Source organism: Capricornis sumatraensis, chromosome 3 (genome assembly GCF_032405125.1).
Source record: "Capricornis sumatraensis isolate serow.1 chromosome 3, serow.2, whole genome shotgun sequence".
In the NCBI taxonomy this organism is placed as follows: Eukaryota; Metazoa; Chordata; class Mammalia; order Artiodactyla; family Bovidae; genus Capricornis; species Capricornis sumatraensis.
Window position 1 is genome coordinate 65091141 of NC_091071.1, and position 7367 is coordinate 65098507.

Sequence of the window (7367 nt, forward strand, 5' to 3'; positions counted from 1 at the left end):
AAATATATGGTAATTGTAGTGAATACATGCTTTATTAAGATTAAAGTACTAAAGCATTTATCCTCATTTTTATGTAATATAATGTTAATATTTTAAATGTAAACATTTTCTTTTACCAAAAATGCCTGCAAGATAAAATTTGGGGCTGAGATTTCTTCAGAATTATACTATTTACAGTGATTTCATAAATTCAGGCCTTTTTCATCAACTTAGTTCCCCCCAATCCCATCAACAGAATTAACTATGATTAATCAATCAATTAACCTTAATACAGTTTAAAAAAACACTAAGGTAACCATGTTACGCCCCAGAGCTTTTCTATTCATCTGTTAACAAATTCATTCTTTAAAAACAATGGAACTGTACACCACTGTTACGCCCCAGAGCTTTTCTATTCATCTGTTAACAAATTCATTCTTTAAAAACAATGGAACTGTAGACCACTGTAAGCAATCTGATATATTACAGAGACATTTTTTAAAGGGTACAGAAATGTGGCAGCCGTTGGTTTTTATCGTTCTCAACCCCTCTTTCCCCCACTTTGTTTAATTCCTAAGAAATCCAGTACTGTTAAATTCTTAACTGTTTCTCACTTTCTGATCCCACCCTTTTACATTTTAAGTTAGCACACTCTCATATGAACTGCAAGTGTGTCAAACTACACTTCGGGAAATAACTACATTATTAACTCTAATGGGCCTGGATTCTACAAACATTAACTGATTATCAAAAGAAATTAAAATGTTTAATTTCCAAAATATTCTGCAGGATATGTACATTTCCTCACTTTCATGTGATCAGTCTCGTTGGACCCTTTTGGACCCAACAGACTGTAGCCCACCAGGCTCCTCTGTCCATGGGACTTCACAGTCATGAATACTGGAGTTGGTTGCCATTTCCTCTTCCACAGGAACTTCCCAACCCAGGAATCGAACTCTTGTCTCACTTCCTGCATTGGCAGGCAGATTCTTCACCACTGAGCCACCTGGGAAGCCCCTACCTCACTTTCATAGCTTTTCGTTATTATTGGGAGCTGAGTCTTTTAATCATATCTACTGAAGGTACTCTTATGGTGGATAAATGTCTTACCCATGGTTACAGAAACTGAGTTAGGACTTTTCTGGTTCTGAGTTATATAAACACAATTAAACCTAACATAAGAAAGATAAAATATTTTGCTTCATAGTGGCAAAAAAGACACAAGGGTAATTCCCATAACTGGATGAAGAGCTCCTATAGGAGCCAGGAACTTAGTGTTCCAGCTTTCTGTCTCACCACCTCTCATCTATGTTCAGCTTAATTTTTTTAATTGAAGACACACCTCACAGATGGCAGGAAAAATGGCTGCCAGCAGCACTAACATGACATCTTCCTGGTTTGGCAGCTCCAACCTCCATATGTTAATCCCAGGAAAGAATGATAATTGTGTGTATGTTCTCTGATAGCTCAGTTGGTAAAGAATCTGCCTGGAATGCCAGAGACCCCGGTTCGATTCCTGGGTTGGGAAGGTCTGCTGAAGAAGGGATAGGCTACCCACTGCAGTGTTCTTGGGCTTCCCTGGTGGCTCAGCTGGTAAAGAATTCGCCTGCAATGTGGGAGACCTGGGTTTGATCCCTGGGTTGAGAAGATCCCCTGGAAAAGGGAAAGGCTACTCGCTCCAGTATTCTGGCCTAGAGAATTTCATGGACTCTATAGTCCACGGGATCGCAGAGTCGGACACGACTGAATGACTTGCACCTGCACTTTCTTTCTCATCTCTGGATTAAATGTTTTGTCCAGGTGAATGGGTTCAATGACCAACCAGGCCAGGGAGAAATGGGACCTGTTACAAGAAGGAAAAATGGAAGAGAAGATGCCAGGAGCCAAAATCATAGCACCACAGGCTACAGTAGGACCCAAGAGTCCTGTGCTGCGGCTGCCACTGCTAGTGTTAAAACTAGAAAAGTCATTTAAGCTCTTCGGTAATTTTTATTTCTGCAAAGGGGATAATAAAATGTAATGATGCCTTAACTACAGCCTCTGAGGTGAGGGAAGGGGAGAGAAATTCAGATGATTGTGTTAACTAAAGGGAAGAGCTGAGGAAACTGTCAACAATTTATGTTTGTTATTTATATAATTGATCATGACATTATTATATTTATGTGAAAGTAGTGATTACTTTCACATAAATGTAATAAGCTGACTCAGTCCTAAATCACTGTAACTGTAAACTTCACTCACTTGCTCGCGAAGTCGCCTCAGTCCTGTCCAACTCTGTGTGCTTCTGTGGAATGTAGCCCGCCAGCCTCCTCTGTCCACGGGATTCTCCAGGCAAGAATACTCGAGTGGGTTGCGTTTCCTTCTCTAGGGGATTTTCCCCACCCAGGGATAGAACCCAGTTCTCCCACATTGCAGGCAGGTTTACACTCTGAGCCACCAGGGAAGCCCCTTTTCGTGAATACCGCTATGTGAGAGAGGAGAGTGAAAAAGCTGGCTTAAAGCTCAATATTCAGAAAACAAAGATCATGGCGTCTGGTCCCATCACTTCATGGCAAATAGATGGGGAAACAGTGGAAACAGTGTCAGACTTTATTTTGGGGGGCTCCAAAATCACTGCAGATGGTGACTGCAGCCATGAAATTAAAAGACGCTTACTCCTTGGAAGGAAAGTTATGACCAACCTAGACAGCATATTGAAAAGCAGAGACATTCCTTTACCGACAAAGGTCCGTCTAGTCAAGGCTGTGGTTTTTCCTGTGGTCATGTATGCGTGTGAGAGTTGGAGTGTGAAGATAGCTTAGTGCCGAAGAATTGATGCTTTTGAACTGTGGTGTTGGAAAAGACTTTTGAGAGTCCCTTGGACTGCAAGGAGATCCAACCAGTCCATTCTGAAGGAGATCAGTCCCGGATGTTCTTTGGAAGGACTGATGCTAAAGCTGAAACTCCTGTACTTTGGCCACCTCATGCGAAGAGTTGACTCATTGGAAAAGACTCTGATGCTGGGAGGGATTGGGGGCAGGAGGAGAAGGGGACGACAGAGGATGAGATGGCTGGATGGCATCACCAACTTGATGGACATGAGTTTGAGTGAACTCCGGGAGTTGGTGATGGACAGGGAGGCCTGGCGTGCTGCAATTCATGGGGTGGCAAAGAGTTGGACACAACTGAGCAACTGAACTGAACTATGTAAAAATATGTACAAGAAAAAAAAAACTGGCTGGGATTTCTTAAATGTAATAAAGCTGTCATAACAAAAGGATCGGATTTTGATTTTTTTTTCTATACTTTTATGCCACTTTTACCACTTAGAAAAATAAGTACTTTATCACACTGAGTAGAACTTTTTTAAAGGTGGCTAATATGGCAAGCCCTCTGACCTGTCTACATCCAGGCCTCGCATGGCATAGGTCTCCACAGCCTTAATTATACTGTTGAGAACCTGCCTTGAACCAGCTCCTTTTTCCATAGCAGAGACTCACTCCTGTGGTAATGAGAGAAGAACACATGCAGACAGAATAATGGCCAAAATACATTATTGTTTGATTGTATGTCCTTAGTCAATGCTGTATACACCTGGGCAAGACATATCTCAATGTGTGACTCCTGTTGTCAAATACTGATTTATGTGTTGAACAGAGAAAAACTAGCAAACTTTGTAGACCAATTATAGACACTCTTGCTTTTGATGATGGTTTGACATTGATTTTAAACTTTATCTGAGTTATCATATTTTACCTTATAATCCTTAAACAAAGCTGAAGAGTTGATGATGGTGATTAAGGAGACTGAAGCCAGTGTGTCTACAACGCATGTGTCACCAACAACTGGTAAAGAGAGGGGCCTAAGACAGCAGATAGTTAAAAGGACCCCTGAACAGTTGGAGACACTTTGGAAAAAAGGTTTCCAAGGTGGAAAAATAGGTCACTTCTGATACATATTCGGCATCTATAAGATTATGTCAGTCAACACAGCCACCACTCTTTTCCTTTGCCTTTTGGTCAAATCAGAATCTCTGTTACAGAGTGAGACTTAGTCACTCATTCATGAGATTTAGTCACTCATCAGGTAATTATTGGACCTTATTTTGTAATGTTGGGCCCCATGGAGATACCATGGTGAACAAGATTCAGAGTCTGCTCTGAATTACAGCCTAATTGAGATGGACCCAGCTGAGACAATGAACAAAGAAACAAGCCATTTCAACACAGTGTAATAAGCATTATGAGTGTCCAAACCCATTCAAAGTCATAGGCAAGAAATGTTATCTAAGAAATGTTTTAACTCGCTGTGTTGCCATAGCTACCACAACTCTTCAGGGTAAGTGAAATGATGCCCTTACCAGGATACTGAATGTCTTTCTGATGTCTAAAAAAAAAAAAACTGCCCAGGCTGGTATAAAGTGCACCTTCAGTAATCTTAAAGCTTATCAAATAGCTTTTGCAGGGGTAATGAACAATCTTTATTTTGGCATATGCTTGAACTTCACAGTCTTAGGGGCACAACATGCTTCTCTTCATGGAAATTCATTATATTTTTCCTTTCTAGATAAAGTGAAAACATTTCAAAATTAAAAGCAACCATGTTAAGCTGTTGGTCAGTTCAAATTTCAGCACAAAATATTTGGCATCTTACCAGCTTCCCCTTTTTAAAAACAGTATTCCAGAAAAAAAAACACAGGAACTCAAAAGGAATAAAAGCAACTGATATTGGAAAGCAGCACTTCTCACCAATCATGGGAGTGCTTCCCATTTTCTCTCTGCAAAGTTTTTTTGAATATTTCTCTCTTTGCCACTGATCCCAGTCGTTCACATGAACCCACATGAACTTTGCTGAAATCTTCTATTTAGTTTTGTCTGTACTTTTTGCATTGCCTTCCTCCAGGGGATCTTCTTGACCCAGGGACTGAACCCGCATCTCTTATGTCTCCTGCAGGCAGGTTCAGGTGGGTTCGTTACCACTAGCACCATCTGGGACTTTATTCATTTCTATTATTAATTTAGTTCTAATGTTAATATCTTATGGTAAAAGATAATTTTGTATTTTATGTATATGCAAAATTATATTTGCAAATGTGATGTATTTGCAAAATGTATGTGTATTTGTAAATGTAAAATAAAACATCATAAAATTACTGAAACCAAGAAATTAACACAGTGATGTGATACCATTAGTTAATCTACAGATCTATACTAATTTCTCCAATTTTCCTACTAACCTCCTTTTTCTGGTCCAGGATCTCACGCTCATTTAGTTGTCATATCTTTAGCCTCCTCCAGTGTGTGACCTCTTCTCTGGTTTCTTTGTCTCCCATGCCATTGACACTTTTGAAAAATACTCATCAGTTATCTTGTAGAATGTCTCTCAATTTGAGTTTCTCTGATATTTCCATGATAAACTGAGGTTATGTGTTTTTGGCAAGAGTCGCCCAGAACTGATGCTGTGTCTTTTTCAGTACATCATATCAGGGGTACATCTTATTACTGGTCATCTTCAGTTTGATCACTTGGTTAAGATGCTATCCGTGAGTTTTTTCCACTATACAGTCACATTTTTTGCAATTAATAAGTACATTGTGGAAGATACTTTGAGACTCTACAAAATTCTGTCTCAAATTTTGATATCTATTGATTATTCTTGCCTGCAACAATTATTACTTTGATCTTTGCCTAGTAATGATTTGCTACTTTTATTTTTCCTCCCACATTTATAAATAGAATCCTACTTCAAGAAAGAGCTGTGGTAAGTCAGAAAGAGAAAGATAAATATTGTATTCTAACGGATATATAAGGGCTTCCCTTGTAGCTCACTCGGTAAAGAATCTGCCTGCAGTGCAGGAGACCTGGGTTCGATCCCTGGGTTGGGAAGATCCCCTGGAGAAGGAAATGGCAACCCACTCCAGTATCATTGCCTGGAAAATCTCATGGACAGAGGAGCCTGGTGAGCTGCAGTCCATGGGGTTGCAAAGAGTCGGGCACAACTGAGCGACTAACAGTAACACTAACACATATATACGGGATCTAAAAAACGGTATTGAAGAATTTACTTACAAGGCAGCAATGGAGAAACAGACATAGACTTGTGGACATGGGGAGAGGGGAGAAGAGGGTGAGATGTATGGAGAGAGTAACAAGAAACTTACATTACTAAATATAAAACAGATAGTCAACGGGAACTTGCTGTATGGCTAAGAAACTCAAACAGGGACTCTGTATCAACCAAAAGGGGTGGGATGGAGAGGGTGACGGGAGGGAGGTTCAAAAGAGAGGGAATATATGTATACCGGCAATGGCACCCCACTCCAGTACTCTTGCCTGGAAAATCCCATGGACGGAGGAGCCTGGAAGGCTGCAGTCCATGGGGTCGCTAGGAGTCAGACACGACTGAGCGACTTCACTTTCACTTTTCACTTTCATGTATTGGAGAAGGAAATGGCAATATTCTTACCTGGAGAATCCCAGGGATGGGGGAGCCTGGTGGACTGCTGTCTATGGGGTTGCACAGAGTGGGACACGACAGAAGTGACTTAGCAGCAGCAGCAGCATGGTTGATTCAGGTTGAGGTTTGACAGAAAACAACAGAATTCTGTAAAGCAATTATCTTTCAATTTAAAAAAATTTTTTTAAGGAAAGTGAATAAACATTTTCATTTTCTGGAAAAAAAAGAAAGCTGTGCTTTCTCTCCTTTTACTTATTCAATTTTTCATCTTTATCAGTATAGATTTGTGATATTAATTTTATTCTAAAAGTAAAGCTATCATTGTTTTTTGTTGCTCAAATTTCCCCAGATTTGGCTCTTGGTAGATCTTTCAAGTTGATTCCTGTGTCTTTTTTCAAAATGTCTCTATCAATTTTTTCCCTTGTGACTTAGTTGGTAAAGAATCCACCTACAGTGTAGGAGATCTAGGTTCTATCCCTGGGTTGGGAAGATCTCCTGGAGAAGGGAAAGGCTACCCATTCCAGTATTCTGGCCTGGAGAATTCCCTGACTGTATACTCCATGGGGTTGCATAGAGTCGGACGCAATTGAGTGACTTTCACTTTCACTTACTATCAATTTTTGAACATTTCTTTATTTTCAAGAGCTAGAAGATGTTCCAGGCTCATTTTGCATTTTTCCTGCTCCAGTCATAGAATCAATAATTTCCCCAAGAAAACCTGATTCTATTTAGTGGAGTGGTAATTAGAAACCAACATCTGGTTGCTACGTATGCCCAATACTACTGAGCCATTATTGCTTTCAGACCCATTAGGTGGACAGAGGCAGGAAATAATTATGTGTATAGTAATACACACACCTATATTTGTTTCTAAAACTATTCATTCATATATATATATATAGACTATACTTAGTCACTCAGTCGTGTCTGACTCTTTGCTACCCCATGGACTG